We start from the raw sequence: 25,059 nt of genomic DNA, 5'->3' as shown, positions 1-25,059 counted from the left end.
ACACTGCTGAATTGCATTTCAGCCTAGTTACCTCCCAAGACTTTGATTGTTTTAATGTGCTGTTGTGTTTTTAAAGGAGAGCCATGTTCTTTCACAGTTAAGTCACAACCTTGATCCACAAACAGCTTTAAACAAAGGTAGCATTTATTTTTGAGGACTTTTTTTTTTCCCTGACAAAGACTCCCTTCAGCAAGGCAGGTTATTCTGAGAGAAGTTAAACAGAGCAGTGACCACAGGAAAGAAGAAAAGGAAGATCTAAAAAAAGGAAAGGATGTAAAAACATGCAGAATAATAAATTCACAGGTTTTGTTACTTGCAGGGAAGTTTTGTGACTTCTCTGTTAAAAGAGCAGGGCCTACTTACACAGGTGTTTCGGACTAAGCATGCCAACAGCCCAGCAGCAGCTGACTGAATTTCCCACTGCTTTTACTATTCCACTGAGCCCTCACAGAGCACCTTCCTGCCACTCACACTCCGATCGCTTTCCCCTCTCCTACCTCATCCTGCCACTCACAGAATCATACAAACAGGACAAGGGAAGGTCACTCTGCTGCGAGCAAGGATTTAGCACTGCTTATGGATGCACTGGTACCCCCACCGTCCACCAGCCCCCCCACTATATGAGAGCCAGGGGTCTGCCGGTACCTGGCTGTCCATCCCACTCCTCACCCTCCACTTCGCCACCTCCTCACGGCCACGCACCCCCCTCACCCCCACCGCCTCATGGCCACGCACCCCTCACTCACTCCCACCACCTCACGGCCGCGCACCCCCCCCTCACTCCCGCCGCCTCACGGCCACGCGCCCCCCCTCACGCCCACCGCCTCACGGCCACGCACCCCCCCCTCACTCCCACCGCCTCACGGCCACGCGCCCCCCCTCACGCCCACCGCCTCACGGCCACGCGCCCCCCCTCACGCCCACCGCCTCACGGCCACGCGCCCCCCCTCACGCCCACCGCCTCACGCCCACGCGCCCCCTCACAGCCACCCTCAACAGCCCTAACCGTGCCGCTTCGCCGCTCCCATCCCCAGCTAGCAACGAGGACAGGAAGGCGCCTTCCAGCCAAGCGGCATCTCCCGCCCCTGCCCGCCGCCGTCCCCGGGTGCCAGGCTGCGCTGCCCGCCCCGACAAGCTAGCGAAACTCCGCCGCCAAAGTCCAGGGGCTAACAGGGAGCCCGCCTCCACACAGCTCAGCCTCACGGGATTCCAGGTGGGGTCCTTGCCGAAGCCTCCCCCGTCCCGTCCCGTCCTCCCTTGTTTCACCTGCCTCCGTACAAGGCGGGGGGAACAGCCACCGAGAGCCGGTCCCCCGAACCGCCGCCTACAGGGCGTACGCCTCACTCTGCGACTCCCGCCTCAGCAGGCCCCCCACACCGGGCTCTGCCTACCTGGCGCGGGACAGGGCGGGAAGCTGTGAGGGGGCAGCGGGCAGAACGCGGGAAGCTGTGAGGGGACGGTGGGGACAGCGCTCTGCTCACGCCTGGCTGCCCCCACGCTACCGCCGCCCAGGCTCGGCGGGGCCGCGTTTCTCGGGGCGAAGCGGGGGGCGGGGGGAGCCGGGCCGGGGAGCCGCCCCCCCGCGCTCAGACAGGCAGCGCCCGCCTCACTGTGCCTGGGCGGCCCCCTCCCTGCCGTCGGTGCCCTCCGCCGCTGTGCTTACCGGCTGCTCCCGCCATTCCTCTCCGCCCTCCCCCGGTCCCGCGGAAGCAACAGGGCGACCGGCGCGCCGCCGGGATACTTGCATTTTCATCGGGGCTGGCTCAGTCCGGGGGCCCGGAGAGCTGCCGGGCAGCTCGGCAGTCTCAGCCAGCGCCCGTCCCTGCAGACTCAGTTTTCTTGAGTTTTTCTTTTAGTTCTTCATCTTGCTTCCCCCGCTCTCCTCGGCGTGTGGCGCCGACAGCGCACAGCAAGTGCTGAGGGGCTGCACTGGCGGGTCCAGCCACCCTCTGCTGGAACGGGCACCCAGCACCCCTCAGATCTCCTCAGGGCTGGAACGGGCACCCAGCACCCCTCAGATCTCCTCAGACCAACGAGGCGCAGGTACCGGGCAGCTGCCAGCTATGAGGCTCTGGCTGGCAACCCGGCTTGCAGAACCACACAGCAGCTAACTCCACCACTGCTAGGGGTGAATATCCACCAACTGACGCCAGAAGTCAGAAAGTTCTGCTGACACATTGATTTCATAGAGGAACGGGAGGTGTCAGGCTCAGCCTGTGAGGAGATCCAAGTGTGGGGTAGGCACAGGGACCACAAATCTCAAGCTGAGGGGAAATCCAGGATGGAGATGTGGACACCAGTGCCATGGGGAGCACACAGGCCACACGTGTGACTCACCAATCCTGCCCACTCCTGCAGTGCATGCGCTGCTGCCCTGCTGCCGTTTCTCCACATCTTCCCAAACGTCATGCACCTGCACCCGGGGGGCAGCCACGGCTCCATGGGCCATCCTGAACGCACCACCACTGGTGATGGCACCGGCTGATCTCCAACCCCTCACTTCTGGAAACACTCATTCCTAGCTAGGATCGCTGTTCAAGCCACTGAAAGGACTGGGAGATGTGAGACCCATAGTCTGAGACAGATGCAAAAAGTCAGGACCAGTACTCAGCAAAACGTTTTCTCAAAAGGCCGCACCTTTGACTTTTTATCCTCAAACCCAAATGACACAGATTTTGAATCGGTAACGCCACTTCAAATTTGCACTAAGTTACTCCATGCAAGAATCTGGATTTTAGACCGCTTGAAGGAGTCCACCCGTAGGCACAATACCACGCTGAACTTCTAAAACAACAATTCTCGCTGTATTTTTTCTATATAAGCCATGTAAAAGTAAATAGAACACAAAACACATGTAAATACCTTTAGCAACTCACTTTTGGACCTTCTGAACTCTTTGTATAGTTACAAAACTTTTTACTACAGTAGCTCTCAAATGGCTCTTTTTAAACAAGATATGTCCTTGAAAAGGAGAACATTCTTTAATATACACAGAGCAACTATGTTACCTTATTAATATTAATGAACATTAAACTGTGTGCTATGAAAATAATTTTCACGCAAAAGGTCTTATGCACATAGGTGCATTCACCAGCAAAGTTCACATGTAATTCTCCCTTTTGGTTGCAAATCCTTGGTGATACACGGAGGTCTTTCCTTCTAGGTATAATGAAGGATATTAGGAATGCCTAGCTCTCAGAATGTAACATCATTATAGGAAATTAAAAGTAAACAAAACCAACCAAGAAGCAAGCAAGCAAGCAAACAAACAAAAAGAAACCTATTTGATTTGAATGGGAGTTTCCTTCCTTTTCTGAACTGATTTACCCATCCCTACGTTTTGCTCTTTAAATTTTAAAGCATCTGAACATTTGTTCTGTCAGTTGAGAAAAAAATGGACTTACTTAAACTCATGTTAGATCCCTGGGGGATATCATGGGGAAAATAGGACAGCAGTGCGAAGAAGAAAAACTACATCTACAGCATCTTTTACAATTAAAAACCACCAAACAGTGAACAGCAACAACAGCAAAAAAAAAACAAACAAAAAAACAGTGAAAAGTATTTCATTCCTTTTTATGCTGTAATTTAAAACCCAATACTGTATCCAATGGCCAGTGTACAAAAAGCGCACATGAAAATTACATCAATGGCAATAGCTGACAGTTGCTCTGCATGAAGTGCATAATTCTGCATCCATATTTTTACCGACGTCTAATTAACACATACTACGTTCATCACATTTCAAATGAAAAGTCCTTAAGTACAATCAAATTAAATAGTATGTACTCCTTTGTCATGCCTAAGATGCAAGAGAAATTTTGCATCCTTCAAGTATGTTATAAATACTGATGGAGACAACAGGAAAGCACAAATTTACGTCCCCCAATTTTTCAACTCTAGTGTCTAAAACTCTACCTTGATGAGTTAAGTCCTGCCAAAGCTTCATCTATAATTAAATACATTTTCAGTTTCTAGATGTTTAGTTTTCTTCCTTTCAAAAAAATTACAATGACCTTCAGGAGCTTCAGCTGAGTAAGAGCTAAGAAAACTGGGACAAAGAAGCTGCTCCCAACATAACCAGTTGCCTGAAAAGCTTGGTAAGTTGGGATATGATATTAGGAAATTTTGTCTGTAACTTTTTATCCTTCCAAGAGCATAGGAAAGGAAGTACAGTGAGAGCAAATCTCTATATTTCATAGAAATTACACAACTTTGCAGCTTCAGGGAACTTTCTTCCATGGGTATGTTTGATTTAATTATATTAGACTGGAGAACTAATACTTTGTAGGCTGCGAGGGTTAGGTGAGATGAAACCCATGTTTCTTATTTGCAGCAAAGGAAGTTTCAAGGACTTTTTAACCTCTCATCATTTTAGATTAATGACCTGGTTTCAGTGCATTCTGGTAATTTTGAATGCAAGTTCAGCATTAGACTTTATTATTAGACTTATTACAAGATTTTTAACACCACTGTCAAACAGAACCTGCATGTAGCTGCATTACAGAAATCAAGGTAGGACAAAAGCAATAATGCCACAGACTCCAAACTCAGATTTCTTGTACAAGAGGTAAAAAGTGAAATATTTTCTTTAAAAAAACCTTTATAATCCTTGGCATTCTTATAAGTATGCAAAAAGATCAACTTGTATATATTAGCTAGGAATTTTATTTAGATAGGGTTTTTTCCACCTTCACTAAAACCCATAAAAAAGCACTTTCATGGCCAAATTAAGTAATTCTGAAGAATGTATTTGCTTACACATAAGACCTCAAACCCCTGTCTTCAATGATCCTGCCCATAAGATCTTTACCACTGAATTCCTGCCTTTTCTATGCTCTGTTCAATACTCTCAAAGTCTGACTTCCTAAGCTTTTCTTGGGTGGGATGTTTTGACATCTTTGTCCCATTTTTGTACTTTGCCTCGATACATCTTCAGTAACTATTTTCCCCCTCCTGTTCAGAAATGGTTTAGCAGCTGGCCTTAATAAGCCAGTTTATTAAGCTTAAACCAATATAAAGTTAAAATAATGCAGAATTTTTTTTTTTCCTGTGACTGTGAATGTATTTCTCTGCTAGTCCTTAACATCCTTCAAGAATAACAGAAGTCAGTAAAAGCACCAGATAGACACTGATCTGGAAGAGGTGTAAGATACCTTAATGTCTTTTGGTGTAAGATTATTGTGCCCTTTAAAATAGTAAGTCATTTAAATATAAATAATTTGTGTCAATTTTTATTAGGTTTTTTGCAGTCCAAGAGAAAATACTTTTTTAAATTAATGACTGATAGGGAAATAAAACTGTTCCTTTTCCATTATAGGTAAATTACCAAGGAATCATTTGTTGCAAGTTTCTTGTAATTTAAAAAAAAATATAGTATACAAACAAAAATTATTATTATGTAGCAAACATTAAATTATCTAACTTTCCTATATTAGAAGTTGGAATGTCTGTCTTTTTTCTTCTGATAAATTTGTGATTTGTAATATGCATGTTCTGATTTCAATGGTTAAGTCATTTCCTCAGGTGACATGCATGATGACACAGTTACACAATAAGAACTTGATTGCACTTTGTCTGTTCCATGAGTATTATATATATTCATGACCTTCCAGACCACATCTTCCATCGGTAGTACCTCTACAGTTACCACATTGGTTGGTTGTATTACTCCACTGTCATTCATTTACCAGAGATAACAAGCAACAGAAACAAAACTGGCTTCATGATGTGTGTAAACTGGCTCAAGAGTTTTTACAGATTAGCATCAAAGACATCTTGCTTAATCTGCTCTGAAGCCCTGACGAAAAGCTGTGTTTTAGTCCAGAGCTGCGGTACAGGTGGACACCCTCCTCTTCCTCCTTCCCAGAGCTGTGCTCACTCCTGAGTGTGCATCAGAGCAGCTGCACCACCACACAGCCATCCCTCCATGTCACCATAGCTTCTTCCAGCTACAAATGTTGTTTTTAAATAAAGAATCTCCTCATTTTTATTGTTGGGTGTGAGCAGACTTTGTACTTGCATGCCTCTTCTTCACATTGAGCCCTTATTCACTGATTAAAGAATCAATCAAACTTACTGTCTGAACTAACTGAAATAAATGAGAATAATAAAATAAAACACAACAAAGAAAAACTGGAATCTGAATATAATAACTCTGGCTTTTGCTGAACATTCCCCCACATTTGTGACCAGCTATGCTGTTTTATAGAACTTATTTTGTACATACATTTACTTTTTTGAACTAAGTAATTCCAGTCTCTTAACTTTTTTTCTTGTATGAAGTCTCTCCATGCTTTCTGTGATTGCCATCTATATCTGGATTCTTGCTTTTTTTTTTTTTTTTCAAGTTGGAGCCACCAAATCTTAGTGTAGAATAGTGAAATGAAGACACGCTATTGCGTTCAGTAGATTGTATGTTAACAGTCCTTTTGTTTACAGACTGGATGGATTGGTATCCTCTTCTGCATCTCTTCTTCCAGTCCTCTTTGGATTTTTGGACAACAGATCCATTATCCGCTGCCAAATATAGTACAGATAAGGTAAGACTTACCATTTTTCTTTACTGTATCTAGGCAGTAATAAAACTAAAAGTCTGAAGTCATCCATATACTTTTAGAAATAATCAGAGAAGTAGTTCATTGACCACACTTTTTCCTAAGGACAAAACTGGGTAAGTGCAGATGACCCAAGAAGATTCAGAGGTGTGTGTCAGTCACAAATACTACGGAAAAGCAAGTGTTACTTATCTTGTTTAAATGCATGTGCTGTTTGCATAGATTTTCTCTCTATATAAAAACAGGTATAATGTTTAAAATGTTAGATTCCTCTCAGAGGAATTTAGCATTTAATTCTCACAAGAACTGTGCCAAAATGAAGCATATAACACAAAATCTAAATTACATTATCAGAGTAAAAAAGTCTGTTCTTACTTGCCTGCAAAACTGAGTAAGACAGGGATGACAAACTTTATTTCTACTCTCTAGCCAGTACAGAACTACATTTGATAGGTTCATTTGTAGAATATCAGAGAATTGAATCTTCATGGCCTGCTAAGGCCAGGATCTTGGAGGCAGAGAGGGACAGCGGCTTCAGGCTGAGAAAGCTCCCATCCTCCAACTAGATGGGTCCAGTTAGATCCTCTCCCCACATGACCTCAGCAAAGCCAGGAAGGGTCCTTCAGTTGTGGCTTGAGTCATCATCCCAGCGCACACAACATGATGCTTGTCACGTCACCGCATAGTAACAGAAGGTACTCTCTTTTCCCCATCTGAGACACGTTCAGACAGGCGTTGTCAGGGGATGTGTCATTTGGGACAATAACATATGTCATCTTAAAACAATGTTACATCAGTGGCCAAATGCTTAAACTGCTGTATGAGTATTCACTAAACATACCTGTATATAGACATTATGGATTGCCCAAACGTGATTTCTTTTCAGAGAGGAAAGAAATCTTTCACACAGACCTCACAGGAACAACAACTGAAGTCACAGAATCAGAATGATTTGGGTTGGAAGGGCCCTTTTAAAAGTAATCTAATCCAATGCCTCTGCAGTGCAGAGCCATCTTCAACTAAATCAGGTTGCTCAGAGGCACATCCAACCTGACCCTAAATATTTCCAGGGATGGGGCATCTACAGCCTCCCTGGGCAACCTGTTCCAGTGTTTCACCACTCCCACCATAAAAAAATTCTCCCTTAAGTCAATGGTCAGTTAATCATGGTAGTTCTCACAGGCAAAACTCCTTCTCTGGATTAGACTGCAGGGAATCAAGACAGTAAAACACATACCAGAGGTTATTCCCATTTCCACACATTAGTACGTCTGTCTTTAAGAATTAACATAACAGACATCCAAGGTTAATTATGTTGGCATCCATAATTACCTCACCCTTACACCAAACCTAACTGTAGGATATTTGAGATTCAAAGGTGTTTGAATTGCCAGATGCATTTTAAATCTGAGATATCTGTGCACAAAGTGAGCTTAGGAAAAAAGTAGGCAAGAACTATTTGCAGCCTGTGATCCAAAGTTCAGACTGGCATCGCAGTGCTCAAGACCAGACCCACAACATAGGTTTAAAAGAACGCAAATTCTGTGTTCTGACTAATGTCAGTGTTGCCTCAGCATGAGAGGGAAACTTGATTTTGGTAGATGTGCTCAGTGTTTTGCATGTGCTTATGTGCATTTCCAGGTAGGAATGGACAAATGTAAGCAATAAGAAATACTGCTGTGAAGAGAAGATCAAATTCAGGACATTTCGTGCACATATTTTTAAGTTTGCCTTTGTACTAATAGTTAAGCAGTCATTACAGCAGTTTCTGAAGATACCAAGGAAGGAATTAAAAAGAAAAGTGAAGTATCATGGTTTTAATGCTTTTAGCATGATTTCAAGCAACTTCAAATGACAAACATTTCTATCCACTGCACTCCTGTTCTCTTATCAAGCCATAGCTAATGAGCTGTAGGCTGTCCTGCTGCTAACTCAAGCAACAAACCACTCGTGACTTTAGCAGATGTTCTCCTTTTCATGCCAATAGGAATATTTACTAACATTTTTTCATGTTATGGTTTTCTGTCTCAAAACTTACTCCTCAGGACCAGGAATATGCCATGTTTAACCACTCACAGTCATAAATATGCATTTACTAAGGTTGGTGCTTGCTTGAAAGTTACACAACAGGATTTTTACAGAGTTTACATAAACCCAATATCTTTCAAAATAAGAATTCATTGAAGTTTGTTGTTAAAAGACAGAGTTCATAAAAACTGCTGTCAAGCTAAACATGCACTTGGTCTTCATCCAGCTTGTCTCTGCCAAATGAGGTGGCTGCTCAACAAGGGGAAGAGATGGTCACTGGTAAAGCAGTCTTATTATTATGCATGTATATCATCTCCAATTTTTAAACAAAGCAAAGCACAACTCTCTTCTATTCAGCATTCACTAACCAGCACCTCAGGGAGAAATAAACAACCTTTTATAATGAAAAGCAGAAAAATTATTTTCTTTAGAGTTCACATTTAAATGTCTTTACCAATCATTTTCTACTTGGTTTTATTTACACAGACTTTTCAGAGTTCATAAATACCTTAAATGCATTCCTGTGAAAGTTCATGTTCTGTATGGATCTGTTAAGGTAAAATAGAGATTAAGAAACTTTCCCAAAGGCATGAGTTAGTCACAGTGGATAACGAATTCATGAATACTGCTCCTTGCTAAATCCGAATTATGTTCCCTCTTATATTAGTCTGAAGTTTCTGAATTGTAGTTAATGCTACCAGGTGTTAGGTAAGCTTAGATTTTATTGCTTATCATCCTCCTGCAAGCTGTAAATGAATTTTAAAAATTGAAATATATGTGAATACTGTCTCACGGCTACCACATTACAGAGACCCAGGGCAAACAGAAAGGAGAGAATATATTTTTTTTTTTCTCTTTCACTTTTTTTTTGTTCCTTTGCTGGATAGGCACAATCATTTCTTCTTTTGAATCAACAACAAAGACCAAAGTAGCTGGTAGCAAGTCATTGAGCAAGAGTGCTGTCTGCTGATTACAAGAATTAGTAGTTGCAATGAACCCATTTTACTTTTCATTGCAATGGTGGAGGAATTTGCACATCTCAGCTGAGGGGACAGGTAAAATCAAATTTAAAGAGCCATATATTAAAATAAGCTAATGGCAAGTAGCTTTATGGCTAATTATTTTATTTATTGTTAGGAAAGACTGGATGCCTGTTCGTAACCATTACTGAGCAGCAGTTTCCCAAAATGTGCTAACTTGGTCACTGATTATCTAACTGTATCTGGAGTGAATCATTGGTATAGTTAACCTATGAGAAGCTCACAAAACATGTGAGAGCTGTATTTTAAGTCAGGTCTGGACCATTACAACACACAAGCACAGAGTCCCAATGGACAAATACAGTGTAGGTAAATCTTAAAGTCCTTAAAAAAATTATTTCCCTTAAGTGCATATTCTGGTAAGATTGTCCAATAACATGACAGTATTGACAAGAAACCATTTTCCCCACAGACAAAAAAATACAATAAATACAGAATAAAACCAGAGCCATCTTGTGTAACAGATTTACAAACACCTTGTGACAGAAATATTATAAACACTTTGACGTGAACATTTTATTTGTTTTATCACTGAACAGTAATTCTAGCAAAGGTAGTTCATGCATGTGAATTGCAAAACCCAAATCAGCTGTTCACTTCCTATGATTTACTCTTCAGGTGTACATACTGTTTCATTCTTAAGAATAAATGCAAAACAATGGTGCATTCAACAGCTGGGGATAAAAACACTCCACCCACAGTCCAACATCTCTTGGAAGGCAAACACCACAATCATTTCCAAAACTCTTAATTTTTAGAAACTCGGATATAGATAGCATTGGTACATCAGGCTGTTATCCTGCTGCAAGTTTATGTAAATTTTACTGAAAGCAAGCAGATTCTCTGTATAAAGACATCATTGGTCTTGTGACCTGATTTTCAAAGACAGTGGGCACCCAGACCTCCCTTTGGCTTCACAAACAGCTGTAGATGTTCATCATGTCAGATATTCAAGCCATTAGCCTTTCAGCATTCTAATATTTAAGATCGTTTAGATAGATTTACCCAGAGGAAATTACTGTAGCTATTAATTTATGTTCACTTCCTCACACGTAGAGGGAACATATGAAAGTCAAGTCATTTTTGCTGCTGACAATAAAAGTCATACATTCAAAGATCAAGTACTTTGTGGTTTTGCTGGCCTGAGCCCTTCATGCCTTGTCAGCTCTCTGTCCTCACTGGAGGACCACCAGTTAATGGATTTAACCTTTACATCAGTGAAAGATAACAGATCAGCACGTCAAAGATAAGTTACACTAAAGTCATGTATGTCCTCTTTCTCCTTCACTTCTTTTTATAGTCATTACATCTAATTTCCTTCACCACTGCTTTACTTAGTTTCATAGAAAGTACAACTATTCAAGCAAGTAAAAGGCAGTTAAAAAGAGCAAAGTTACAGCTGTTCACAAAGCTCACTGCTCTCTGAAATTCAGCTCCCACATGTGCCAACTTCAAAATGTCACTAACCATCTCCTGGAGACACCTTGACAACCTCTTCCAGCTCTTAGCTCAGGCAACAGTTTCAGACAATGGGACGGGTAATAATTTTTTTTCCAAGGTAATGTAAATAAAGAGAAAAAGGACTTAGTGTCAAAATGTAGCCCTGTGTATGAAACAAGTAAACCAAAAAAGATTACTATTTCACTGACGTGTTACGCATTTCCTGCAAATAGAGTTACTTGTACATAACATGAACAGTTATACAAATACTCCATATTATCTGATAATATGGAGGTGTGAAGAGCACCAAAGGTCTAAATGAGTAACTCTGGGAGCGCATGCAACAGCTACACAATTTCAGCTTAGTTTATGTTTCCAGGAAAAGACCCAAGACAATGCAGCAGAAAAACAAAACCTGAATTTTAGACAGTGAGAAATGAAAAGATTTAGGAATTCAAGAAGTCAAAACAAGAAGCTGCTAGTAACTTTTTTTTCCAGGACACTTAGGCTCCTAGGACCATCCCAAATGGATTAAAATGAGAAATCTGAAATACATGCAAGGCCAACTTGGTCAATTATTTTTGTAGATTCAACAGGAAAAATATTGAAGTAGAATAAATTATTTCATTTATTATTATTTACAAGCAAGTTTCACCTGGAACAAGCAAAGTTCAAGTACAAATTTTCAGGCCCTGTACAGCATGCTGCTTCTGCTGCTTCTGGTAATACCAGCTGGGCTTCAGCACCATGAAACAGAAACCCAGACATCACAGGCTCCAACATCTGTCTGTGAATGTAACAAATAGGTCTCCAAGTTTAACAGAAGTTAAAGACATTGGCCATAGCGAGCAAAAGTTTGATGCCACAACCAGCTGTAGTGTGGATTTGTATCAAGTTGAGTGAGTTCTCTATGGATTCAATGGTTTCGTTTAGTTCTCGATAGAGAATATTTCTCTTCATCTCAAAGTTAAAGCACATGTACTGCAAAGCAATAACAAGGATGCTATCCAAATATATTTTAAAAACTGATCACAATATTTAATGAGGCACCCTCCCAAGGCTCTTCTGAGGATACCTCTGGCTGCAGTTTACTCTGCAGTGTGTTATATGTGAATGAATCTTTGGAACCAGCACAAAGTTCTAGTGTTTTTGAGTATAATGATTCAGAGCAACAGTTTTCAATGCAATGCTAGGTCCTAAATCCATTCACTGTTTATAGAAAGAGCTGGATTTTGACAAAGAGAACACAGATGCCTGAAAGAAGTCATAGTTTCTGTAGGACTTGTTAAAAGTAACATTTCCAAAACAGGGAACGGATTATTTGCTGCTAAATTTCTCAGCTCTTACAGCTCTTTTCTCTTCCCCTATCCGTATTTCCAAGTCTGAGCTGTTATCTGAATCACAGCCCAGTAGGTGATCAATTCAGGCAGCCTGATATTACTATACACACGTGCACTGGATAGTATATTGGTTCCTGTGAAGTCCAAGAAAGTTTTGCTAGATTTCAGTAAATGATATTAATGTTCCTCACTTCAAAAATTTAAATTAAAACCCAAGTAATCAAGAATACTTCACCTTTGTACAGTTGTAAACAAAAAAGAAATTTTTCTAAGATAAATTATGGTATGCAAAATGCCAACGCTAGGTTCCTGTGTTCAGAGGGCAAAAAGTCAGGAGGCTGGAAAGACAGATGCTGCTGAAACTAAGGTTATAATGGAGACTGCTATAGCTCTTATTCTGTAATATAGTGAGGTAATGGAGATGTATAAGAATATTTACAGAAGGGTGAAACATAAATGAACTGACTGCTTAATGTTTATTTTACAATTCTAAAGAGTAATTGACTACTACAATAACTTTATTAAAAAAAACAATAAACAGCTGTTTGGTCCTAACTTTCTCAAAACTTTTTTAGTGATGACATATCAACATTTGGTTGCATTTCAATATTTGGATATATTAGATATTTCTTGGGTATATACTCTGGCAGTATAATACAGGTTGCTTTAACAATATTGCTGGCAGTCACAAAGCTTATAAAAATAATAATAAAAAAATGCAAAAATACTTCAGAATCATGGCTCACAGCCCATTTTAGTAGGTGATATGCCTCAAGCAGGGCTCTTTCCTTGTATCCTGTCTGATAGAAGACAACAAGGCAGGCTGTCAGTGACTACATTTTCCGTACCCCACTTCGTTACTGCTTGATAAGAATGAATTAGGGATAGTACCCAGAGTCCTGGACTTTGTTAGCGCTACCAGAAAATGCTCATAAAAGGGGAGAATGTTTTGAAGAGTGAGAAGTTATCAAGGAAAAAAAAAAAGTATTTTCTTCCACCCTGAACTGGCCAGCATAAGATGAACCTGAAATTACCAAAACATCAGAACCAATTCAGTACCACACATATTCAAAGTATCATTCAGCTCCTTGGAAACAGTATAAGAAAAATGGGCATGCTAGTATTTAAAGGATTAATTTTTTTACTCATTTTTGTCAGAGAAGATGATCACAGTCAACCACTGCAAAGTCTAAGTTTTTCATAGAATTTGCAGAAAATTATTATGTTTTAGCAGTTTCCTTTTGTAACTCCTCAGTTTAATATTACAGAAATATGAAAGCTATAAATGTTTTTTGGAACATGGTAGTAGAGTATTTCCCTGCCTTCTCAGGATTACTCATCAATTATGGAAAATTATTCATTCTACATCTGAGCTGAAGTTAAACAAAAAAACAAACAACAACCGACCAACAACAAAAAAACCATGGCTTTGGAAAGCTAATTTAAAGAATTTGTTCTTTTTGACATACATTTTAAACAAGACCTCAATTAGAACAGCCCATTACACAGCAAGGCACTTTCATTTTCACCCTCAGTCAGTCATAATGAGCCACACTGGTCTCTGTCATGGTCCTCTGTGCACACACTCCATATAATCGTGCTCACCAGCCTATTTCAGTCATAAAACAGTCAAGTAAGAACATGTGCAGTCAGTAACACTTAGAAATAACAGGCCAGGTTCATCACTGGAGTCAGTGGGAGGGCGTTTGGCCCATTAACTCAGAAATATAGGAAGTTTCGTTATGGAGTAACCACTTTGCAGAATCAGACTATCTTGGTTCATACTCTTTCCTCAAGGCCCATACATAGTGCTTGTTAATATCAGATGGAAATTTCAAATCAAAAAGCAAATATTCCCCTTATGAGAATGGAATAGACACTGTTACTGAAAAGCCCAGCTTAACTGTGTTTGGCTGTGGTCTGAAAATCACATCCCATTTACCACATAAGCCACAAGCAAATTACTGCCTCCTCCTGCATTATAATTTCCAGATAAGAAAAATTGAGATTATAATTTTAGCTCCCACTGATTAAGATGGATGCGTGGTGCTCACTGTAACGGGGATCTCAACATCTCTAAAATTTAGCACAGTTTACCCAAAGCATCCCTTTATCAGCTGGGTTCTTAGTTCCTTTAGAGCCTGCTGCAGCAATCTATCCCCATTCAGCAAAGTGTTTATGCATATACCTAATAACAACCGCATTTAAGCAAATTCTTGAAGATAAACATGCCTTCAAATGCTTTACTCAACAGAGAAGAAATCTAAGCTTTGTCTAAAATAACCAACTGGACTGGGATCTTGCTTTTAAAGTATTTTCAGATGTTGAAAGCAAAATCATAACAAGCACAATAAGAATTTTTTCCAGTACGCATTTTTCTAACTAGACTGTAGTGAAAACAGTATTTCTGAGTAGAAAAAGATGGCTTTTCCTTAGTTAAAAGTGGTGGAAATTGTATTCTTCATTTGGTGAAAAACACCCTTCCTTCATAAAAATATTTGTCCATTATGATATTTTTAGTTCCAGAGTTTTTATTTTAAATCTTTCATGGAAAATACTAATATTATTTAGTACTTAAATGCTGATCAGTGTTTAAACTGAAGTGTAACTACTAGGATGTTAGAGAAATGGTAAATTATTATAGTGTTTGCTTCAGAGATAGGGAAAGGCCTCAAAGTTAGCTTAGTTTTTAATTTTCTGTAGCAGATTACTGTAATGATAGGAAATACATTCCTTCAGTCAGAAGGCTGTTTGAGGACAAACTGATCCTCACCTAATTTAGAGGACGTCATCATCCTCAGCTAATTTAGACCAACGTAACATTTATAGCCTCCTATGGGAATTGATTTACATAACATAAATCCTTTAAGTCAATGGTGCGTTTTGTTTGCCTGTTTTACCAAAAATCCTTTTTTTTATTTTCTTGCTTGCTCTTAACTAGTGTACATTTTACATGATCGCACATTCCCCTACTTCTGATTCTTCCCTTAATTCAAAATGGTTATCTCTCCCCGTTACTTTCAAAGGCAATAAATGAATCTTAACTTCAGGGAGGACAGGAGTCAATCTGTGCTTCAGGAAACAAAACAACGTCAGTTGGAAGAAGATTTCTAGGTGCCAGAAGCCTACCAGTCTTCTGGAAGTATTTGGAACTGGAACATTACTTTCAAAATATGTCTACACTTAATAGCAACACACTGAATTCTCTGAAAAGTAAAACTTACAGAAAAAAAGATGCGGAAATGATAGACAGGCCCCAACACTTCACAAATCATTTTACTGTTCCTTAAAAAAAAATACATCAGTTCTCCCTAGCAATGTTTCTAATAAGAAACAAAACCAAATACACACAACCAACACGTTCACAGGGATTAAACTTTGCTTTTCTACCACTCAAACAATGGTGGTTGTATTGGCAATGGCAATAACTTGTAACTAGCATAACTTCATTTAAATAATTTTATACCTTTTATGGGCTTATCACTGAGCATTTTCAGAACATAATTTTACATTGCTGAAAATCCTATTGTCCTGGAAATAAGATGGAGTGAATCAGTGATGGAACGCACCCAGTGGAGTTAGACCTGGGAAACTCCAGACTTTGACTTTAGTGAACTACATCAAAAAATATTGTACCTTGAGTTTCCTGCTTCATTAGGGGATAAGAATGGGCAATGTACTGCATTAACATACATAACCTCATGTTTGGCAATATTGTTTGATTTATAACATTTACAATCTGCTTAATGCCATTGCATAAATACATAAATGCACTGCTAATTTTTTTCACTGAGACATCTGCCAAAACTAAAGAACCTCCTGCTTGACTTCACAGGGAATGTGGTCTGAAAGCAGAAAGGAAGCATGAAAGAGAATAATAATGTAGTTTTACTCTAATGGCTGCTCCTGCTATAAAACATACATAACCTTTTGCAATCTCATACAGTTTTTATTGCTCTCAAAAAAAAAAAAATCATTCTGTTATACATATTTGCTATACTAGAACTGACAATGGATGGAGCAAACTGGTTTCTTTCCCTTTAGGAAAGCACTTGGTCACCTAAGAAACCCCAGCTAAGGAAGAAAAGAGCCCTGACCTGGGCACAGGATCATTTTACATCATGCTGCTTGAGATCAATGTCTTTACTTGGCTTGTACCAAATTGCATAAGCCATGTCAGTGCTGGGTGTTCTTCAACTTTTGATGACTTTGCTGTCTTCTTGACTCTTTGAATTTCACCAGTGATCCTGTGCTCCTTACAGTAGTATTCTGTCTTTTTTCCTCTGCAACTCCCATAGCTCAGTTAAATTTTGGGGTGCCTCAGCCCCCTGCTAGACCTGTTGTAGCAAGACAGCTAAGGAGAGTGCTGTAGGGACAGCTTTCCTTGAGAAGACCATGAGCTCCATACCTGGATCGCCTTGGTGTGTGGTGAGCACAGGACTGGAGAAATACCAGACAGAGTGGCTGAACGCCACCCCTCATCGGCTCTCCAGGGACCAAGGAGACATGAGTGGATCGGCATAATGCAGAGAAACCTACAGTACCTAAAAAAGTATGCATTTTATAAATTGCCCTCTGCTGTGAACTCTTCATCTAAATTGCTGGTGCTCTGAGGTCATTCTGTCTGTGTAATATTTGGGTGCCTTGTTATTTGCTGATGCAATAGGGAAAAAGGGGCTGGATTTTCCCAGCAGTCACTGGTACGAGCGCAAGAGACAGACAGATACGTGGTCACCAGCAAATTGTGCTGATGTAAAAGTTCTCTGCCAATGTCAGAAAACACAGAGGTAAATCAGTTCCCAAGGAGATTTTGGGGGATAGCAGAAAACCTACAAGGCCTCCCCCTCCTGCTGAAGTCAACAGCTGTTCAGGAAAGGAAAACAAGCACTTGCCTGAAGAGAGGATGGGAAATTCAGATGGCACTGGTATGAATCAATCCAAGCGTGACTAATGAAACAACAGGTGATTTCCAGTGCCATTCCACCTTTTCAGTTCACACATTTCTGTTTTATCAGCCAATCCAAGCTGAAACTGCAGCCTTGACCCTAACTGGGGAGCAACAGATAGGCTGTCACCCTCATTGGGTTTTCCCTCCCTCAACATGAAACCCAGTGTAGCAGTAGTAAGACATGTATTCCAGCCTGACAGGTGGAAAAAACCAAAATGAAGCCCCAGAAGAGCTACTGAAATAAAAAGTTGCTATGAATTCTCAATATTCAAGGGTGGGAAAAAAAAAGGAAAAAAAAAGAAGTGTAGCTGCAAAGCCAGCACTAGACACATATACATAAACATGGAGCCCAAGCTTCATATTTCGGGGTTTTTCTTACCTTGCCTTAGGAGTCCTAAAGCAGGCAGAAATTCTTTGCCAGATTCTCCTTAGGGTACTGATCTTACTTCTGTTCTTCCCTTTCACCTAGGTATCCTCTGCATGATGTTCCAAATTTCTTCACCAAAAGGGCTGTCAAGCACTGGAACAGGCTGCCCAGGGAAGTGGTTGAGTCACCAACCCTGGAGGCATTTAAAAGACACAAAGACACGGTGCTTAGGGACATGGTTTAGTGGTGGGCTTGGCAGTGCTAGGCTTATGGTTGGACTCCATGATCTTGAGGGTCTTTTCCAACCTAAATGATTCTATGAATTATAAACTTAAATGCAAACAAGATATTGCAGATTTATCAACCATGTTTCTGTGATGTACAAATCTGTTCTCTGAGTTCAATACTCAGTTATACTTCAAGGGAATTTCATTTCTAATTGGGTATCAAACTATGTTGTTATCACAGCTGAAAAGCAGTGATTCAGTAAAAAATTCCTGAATATTTGATATTAAGTCATACCATTCTCAGTAAGCACTGCAATGAGCTGTCTTCAGAAGCAATAGGACCAACATACCAGCACAACCATTTTGCTGAGCAGCTTTTACAATTGAATGTTTAACAGCCATTTGTGCATAAAAGAATACATTCCATAAAAGTTAGGCATAAAGTATAGAAACATCTATCCTGAATATTCTTGTTTTCAAATTAAGACTGGCTGGCCACCGTCACATCGTTATTGAGTGTGTTTTGCGGAAAAATCTGAGCAATCAAATTTTCATAAAACCAATGTTAATGAAAAAATAATTTAAAACTCAAATATATGAATATTGTTTAAAACCAAATGGCAAATATGTCAATGCAAATATGTGAACAAAGAATTCCTCAGCTTTTCTCCAGTCAAGAAGCAGGCATTACATATAATGTATCTGGCCAAATGCATTCAAATAATAGCTCAAATGCTGAATAATCATGGTGAGTCATAACATGAATAATCCTTATGTTGAAAAAGAAAAAAGAGAATCTACTTCAGTGCAGTTCTGTAAATTAAAAGAGCTAGAAAATTCAGCAGGGAGAAATTACATGCCCTGCTGTAACTATCACACTGTCAGAACTTCCAGAGTTACAGTTTTCTATACTATAGCATTAGTCTGATTTGGGTTTTGCAATATAATTTTACAACTAACTGCCCTTTTCCTTACTTCAGTTTTCCAATCAAGTAAAATTTCCCTCTTTCCCTATTCCCTTCCCTAGGGATCACTACCTTAATTAAAATTAACATACAGTCTATAGTATAAGGATACTTATATGTAAGTATATAGAAGTATACATTTATACTGTATATAAGTATACATAATTATATATATATAGATATATATGTAAAGATAGATAGATAGATATAGATACATAGGTATATAGTAAGTACCATACACATGGCTTGTAAAAGTTTTCCACTCTAGGGATTGCCTAAAATGGAGCAGAGTCACAGGTATTCCATTTATCATTACAAAATTATAAACAAGAATTTAAATATATATCTTTGGACTTTTCATGGCTTTTCTTTATGACAGCCTTTCCAGTATGCTTCCTTCAGAATCAACTGTTGTATCTCTATGGTAAACCAGCACAAATTTGTCAATATTTCATACAGGATTAAATAAAATTGAGGTGGAATTATGAGAAAACACTGCCTTTCTATATAAAGACAAAACTGGGTAGTTACCTACTCTAGAAAGGACAATTATACAAACAATACATACTCTGGAATGAGAGCAGAGCCCATCACCTTGTGGAGCCAAGGAAGCATATACTGGATGTGAAATAAGAAGATGGGGAGTAGAGGGCATTTACAAAGAAACATCCACATTTAACAACAACAATGCAGTACAACCAGGAGGGATCTAGGAGCTATATGGAAGATGCTTTGTAAGACGGCGTCTTTGGGGAGTGCATCTATTTGAATAGTGAGTGAGTCACAGGGGAGAGAATGAAATACTCCTGACAAGCATCATTTAGGGAGACAAATGCAGATGTCACATGTCTCTGTGTTAGAGGTTCTGATTTCAATAGGCTCAGAAAAGAACAGTTTTTGAAAGTATGTGATTTTGCTCGATCACTTAACTAAACTAAAAAATAGGTATCTACTTTCATTTTCTGATGTTCAGACTAGAAACATTCTTTTTGTTTGATTGTGATTTTTTGGTCTTTTCTTAATTGTTTTTGTGTCGTTACCCATTGCAGATAGATATGAAGAACCTGAAAATGTGCTTTAACTTATTCCAGGGATAGAGAAGATAAAATGAATTTAGCTATTGAAAAAAAAATAAATCACTGTTGCTTTTGAGATCGAGTCTAAGGATTTTAACTGACTGACTTACTTTGAAATCTCCAGTTGAAACCTATATATGAGGTAGCAAAGAAAGGAAATCTGGGGGCAACATTACTTACAAGTCTTAGTCAAGAAGAGGCCCCAGATACATCCAGATGGTGCACAGCATTCACCCCTGTGGGCCCATAAATTTCCAAGGAGCACAAGAACAAAGAAGAGTTCCTTCTCACCACTTCCATCTTTGCTCTTCTGTGCTATAAGATCATCATTGTCTTTCTGAATTTTCTGCAAAGTAAAATGCCCACCTGTGGAGTGGAGAACAAGATAACACTAATCACGCACATACTGGTAAAGAGTCTGTCTCAATTTGCAAAATCCAAAACATTCATACACTATGAAGAAAATATGCTAAGCCCACTGTGACACTCGGGGTATTTAATGTCATGCTGCATTCACTGGCTTCTTGCTGTTCAAGTTCCATACTATTTCCCTGTTTGAATTTCTGACCAAGCAAGCATCTCTGCATCAATAGGGAGTTAAATCAGCCATATATTGCTCTATTAAAGCCAATGAATTTTCTTGCTTGCACTCTTTTAAGGGTCTGTCTAAAATCAAATTTTAAATGCAACTTGCAGTTGACGTTAAAAATCATGCTATAGATGACAAACTGAAAAACATTCTGAAAATCCAACAATTAGTATTTTTCTGTATCTCATCACATGTGTACCTGCTGTACTTGCCCAAGTTAAATATGACAATGTTCGTACACATAAAAATATTGCATGGCTCATTTTAGTGAATTTAATGTAGCTTTCTTTAAAATTTATCCTAGTTATACATATTCCTTTATAAATCACGTTGGTAATATCTTGAAAACCTATTTCATCCCAAGTGGCAGATACAGGTTTTAATTGAGAGAATTTATGGGATTGTACAATGTTGGGTCTCAAATAATAAGGCCGAAGTAAAGTAGATAATTTTCATCATAGTCCTATAGCAGAAGGTAAATGAGTTGAGTTTTTCCTGTGGAGGTCTTTACAAAAAATGCCAGGAAAAATGGGTGTAATAGTTCACAGTAAGAGAAGTAAATGCAGTATAATTGAACTTCTATTTGCTATGGCACGTATTTTGTACAGGTGTCAGGTCCTTGAAGCATCTAGAAGAGTCTGGTTCGTACCAGCTGTGGGTTTTACAGTCAGTGTTACTAGCCTGAGAAGAATCCTCCTTCTTCACCAAGGTTATTTAACTTTCAGCTATAAAGCCTCATCTTAGTCATAAGCTCTGTCTCAGAGTCTCCACATTTCACAGTAGGCAGTGCCCATGTCATTAATTTACTGAGTGTTTATATAATAAATTGAACACCAAACTTACTACAGCCTAGGAACAAACAACAGAAGTTTGGTTTCCATGTGGAACTTGTCTTCATCAACTAGACAACACAAAGCAACCACTTACTTCTAACTTCTATGTCAGTAAGGTAAACACCATTTGAACCTGCACCTCAGCGTAAGCCTGAATTTAGGGACGCTGTTTCATGAACTTTCCCAGGCAGAAGATGCTCGATTGGCTCCTCTGAAGTAATTACAGTAAAATTGTTATCTTAATGTGTTTTCAATTCTTTGAATCCAGTTTTCTGGATATTTTTAAGCAATGGTTTCTTTTTTAAATGGTACTTTAAAGACAATTTAGGTCTGCATGCAATATTTTGTTTGCATGCTGCTTGTAAGGTCTTACATTTGGTAAAAGTTAGGAACAGAAAAGTGGATTAAGTGTGTTAGTGGATACAAATGTGTTAGGTCCAGCAACAGCGATTTCAAGTTGTGTAGTTATATCTGTGTTAGAAAGCTGGGATACGCATTACTATTAAAATACACTAAATTCCTGTTATCACTATATACAATTTAGAATCTTATCTAAATTTCATCAATATTGTCTTTGCAGTAAGTTATACTGGTGAAGGAAATGCAATAATATGGTTTTCTTGCTAGAAGATACAGAATACCTTTTTTCAATTTATTTTTTTATATAGCTGCATTTACTGTTAGAGATGTCAATAAATTGCCTTTTTCTTTGAAAAAAAATTGCAGTTGAAAAGATTAGAATTTTTCCCTACTCTAAAATTTTTACTTGCTGTCACGAAGAAATTTTTAAGGCAGACGACAAGAATGTTCTAATTCTTGTGTCCCCGTTTCTCAAAATATCAAAATGATGTTATGTGCCTTGTTGTCCCAGATTGTCTGTCAGTAGATTGCAGGGCATAATAGATCATTTTATGGTAACCCAGAAATAAGGATAGCAGCTGGGTTGTAGTACTGTGGCAGAACATAAAGCGTTCGGGTTGGATTAGCTCTATAAGAAAGTAGGTAAAATATTTGCTGCACCTTTGATATGTGCAGTGCCCCAAGAGTGCTAAGTAACAACCATCAGCACTAAAGATAAAGTGATTTTATGTGCACTGGCACAGAAGCCTCTAGAATGGCTGTAACAGATTGGATTTCCTCAGGGTCTGACAACAGCCAAAGCCCATGTTCAAGTACATCATTATATATTATCTGTGTTCATGACAGTGTTCACTGTAGTTACCACTTCTGTTTTAATGTTTTAATTTTAAATTAGGCTATAGCCTTTTCACTATTTCAAGTGGCTATCTTCTGTACGTGACAGCACGGTTTTCCAACAACCTGCAGTTACTTAAATGCCATATATATTACATACATATTTATATATATATACATCATATCATACATACAACCTTTATAAAGTCTATCCTACCCCACAACTAAAATACCTTCCTTTCCAGGCTGCCACAAGCTGAGCAGGTAGCCGTGGGAGCCTTCCCTTCAGAAAGCTGCTTGGGCATTAATATGAAACCTAAGGTGCCACATTTCACATTCAGAATGATTACCAGATCTCATAGCGTTCCCAGAAGAAAACCTTGGTGCTTCTTAGGAAATAAATTTGCTGCCCATCCCATGGGTGACGGCTAATACAGATACTCGAGTCTACCTGTGACAGCTGCTAAATAGAAACAAGCCATCACCTGGCTGGCCTTTGCCTGTGCTCCTTCATAAGGTCGTTACAGCAGACATCCAATTCATAACAATACTGCCGCTGGTATCAGGTGCCTGGGCAGTGTATGGAAATGTTATATTTGTCCATTAATAGAATCACCCAGAGGTGTGAATAATTACGAAAGCCCTTATGCTTTCCTAGATGTTTCATCCATTTGAAAACAAACAAGAAAAGGCTTGGGACTGTCAGGTTAGATCCCTGAATGCTTTACAACATTAAATAATTAAGGTTCTCCACTTTCACATCCTCGACAAGAGCGGCTGAATATGGATATCAGTTGCTTCACTGCACTGTGAAATTTAAATAGTGGAAAACGCATAGCTCTCAGGCAGGGTTGAGATAGTCATCCGTCACCAGGCAAGAACTGAGCAAAGTTAGGCAATCTGACCCAAAATGAAAACATGCTCAGCTAGGCGCAACTCCCTCATACAAATCATGACTTTGGGAGAATGTGAAGCCTGGTGACCCAGCATTTCTGATAGCTAAAGATTATTAAGACTTAAAGCTCAGGTTTCCCACAGCCGTAACAGCAGAAGAAGTAGGATAAAGTCACAGGCATTGAGACAAAGCATAATGCAGTTAGTTTCTATAGACTTGAATCGATCTGCTGCAAATGCCTACCTCTGCTAAGTTTGTGATGCCTGCAGAGCACAACCACAAGTTGCATGCTTGTAGGCTTCTAAAGGGAACAAAAACTATAAAGTTTTGAAAAGTAAAACTGCCATAATCATCTTGAAAGTGCCAACAGGATCTCTACAGTACCTACCCTTCCCAAAAACAAATACATAAACAAGGATCAATAAACAATCTCTTTTTTTAGAGCAGGTTAAGTCATTCCGAAGTATTCCTCATGAAATTACTAACCACTTTTTAAAAGATTTCAAAGGGCCCAGTTAATTATTCACTAGCTGTGCCTGTATCTCCTAATGTCTCTTCTCCCCTTAAGTATCATTCTAAGTGAGATATCCTTCCATTCAGCTGCAGAGCTTTACAAGTGCTGGCATGTGGCTCTGAAGATCCCTTTCCCATCTGTTCAAAGCATTTTTATGCTCCTGGGCTGAAATCATAGTTGTTCTACTCCGATTTCTTCAAATACTCTACTGAATGCTTAGCTTGACTCTTGTGAGGAGGCTTGCTGATACCAATGTTACTTTTTACACAGACATAGAAGTGTTTGCCTATCTGTCTGCTTCTATTCCCCAGTTATGTAAAAGGGCTATCACTTTTCTCACTGCCTAAGTATTGGAAAACAAATTCACACATGACAGCAAGTTGCTCAAGTACCACAAAATAATGGTATGAGTGCTGTAGCTAGCTTCAATTATTAACGTGCCAAATGAACAGTTTATCAGAGATGATCTCATACAGTCAAAAGAATGGAATTAGCTACCGCCTGTGGCTTTAAACTGAAACATGAACATAATGCACAGGAATGCATCACTCTTAAAAGTGCCTCTCTGTGGCTGTGACAGACAACAGGGAAGAGGATGCAAATGGGTTTAAATGACTGTATCTAAAGCCATTGTTGCTTTGATCTAGTTGAAACTACCCAGTATTTTAAAGATCATTCACATATTAAGTGGCAGGTGTGTATTTCTGCTTCTTATTAGAAAAAAAAAAAAACAAACCAGCTGCTTTCTGTGAATTTAGCTTTGGGAGCTGGAGCGTTCCAGTTTCAATCTGCATTCTGGGACAGGTAGCAGAGACCAATTAATCATGAAAGCTCCCTCAGATGGTCTCACCTTCTTTTGTCTTTGAACAGCACGATACAAAATAAAAATGGGTCATCAATGCATGAGCAAGAGGCTATGATATCCTATCCTTGAAGAGATGTTATACTTGCAGCATTGACATGAGATACAGAGAAAAGCAATCCTCTACTCAATGCAAAAGCCTTTCATCTGCGGGTGGGTATTGTTTGTTTGTTTTTACAGGCAG

General features: G+C 39.5%; 1 protein-coding gene across 1 annotated transcript in view; it reads right to left on the bottom strand.

Moving 5' to 3' along the window:
* LOC308070632 (actin, alpha skeletal muscle B-like) overlaps positions 1 to 25,059 on the bottom strand; it is an 88,881-nt gene that overhangs the window by 29,102 nt on the left and 34,720 nt on the right. The window contains exon 11 of the mRNA XM_080404915.1: positions 1,267 to 20,354. The gene's annotated coding sequence lies outside the window, so the exon portion shown is untranslated. The remainder of the gene's footprint in view (positions 1 to 1,266; positions 20,355 to 25,059) is intronic.

The sequence above is a fragment of the Falco punctatus genome (genome assembly GCF_963210335.1).
Source record: "Falco punctatus genome assembly, chromosome: 10".
Classification (NCBI taxonomy): domain Eukaryota; kingdom Metazoa; phylum Chordata; class Aves; order Falconiformes; family Falconidae; genus Falco; species Falco punctatus.
The sequence above is the reverse complement of the archived record's forward strand: the minus strand, read 5'-3'. Positions and strand labels throughout refer to the sequence as shown.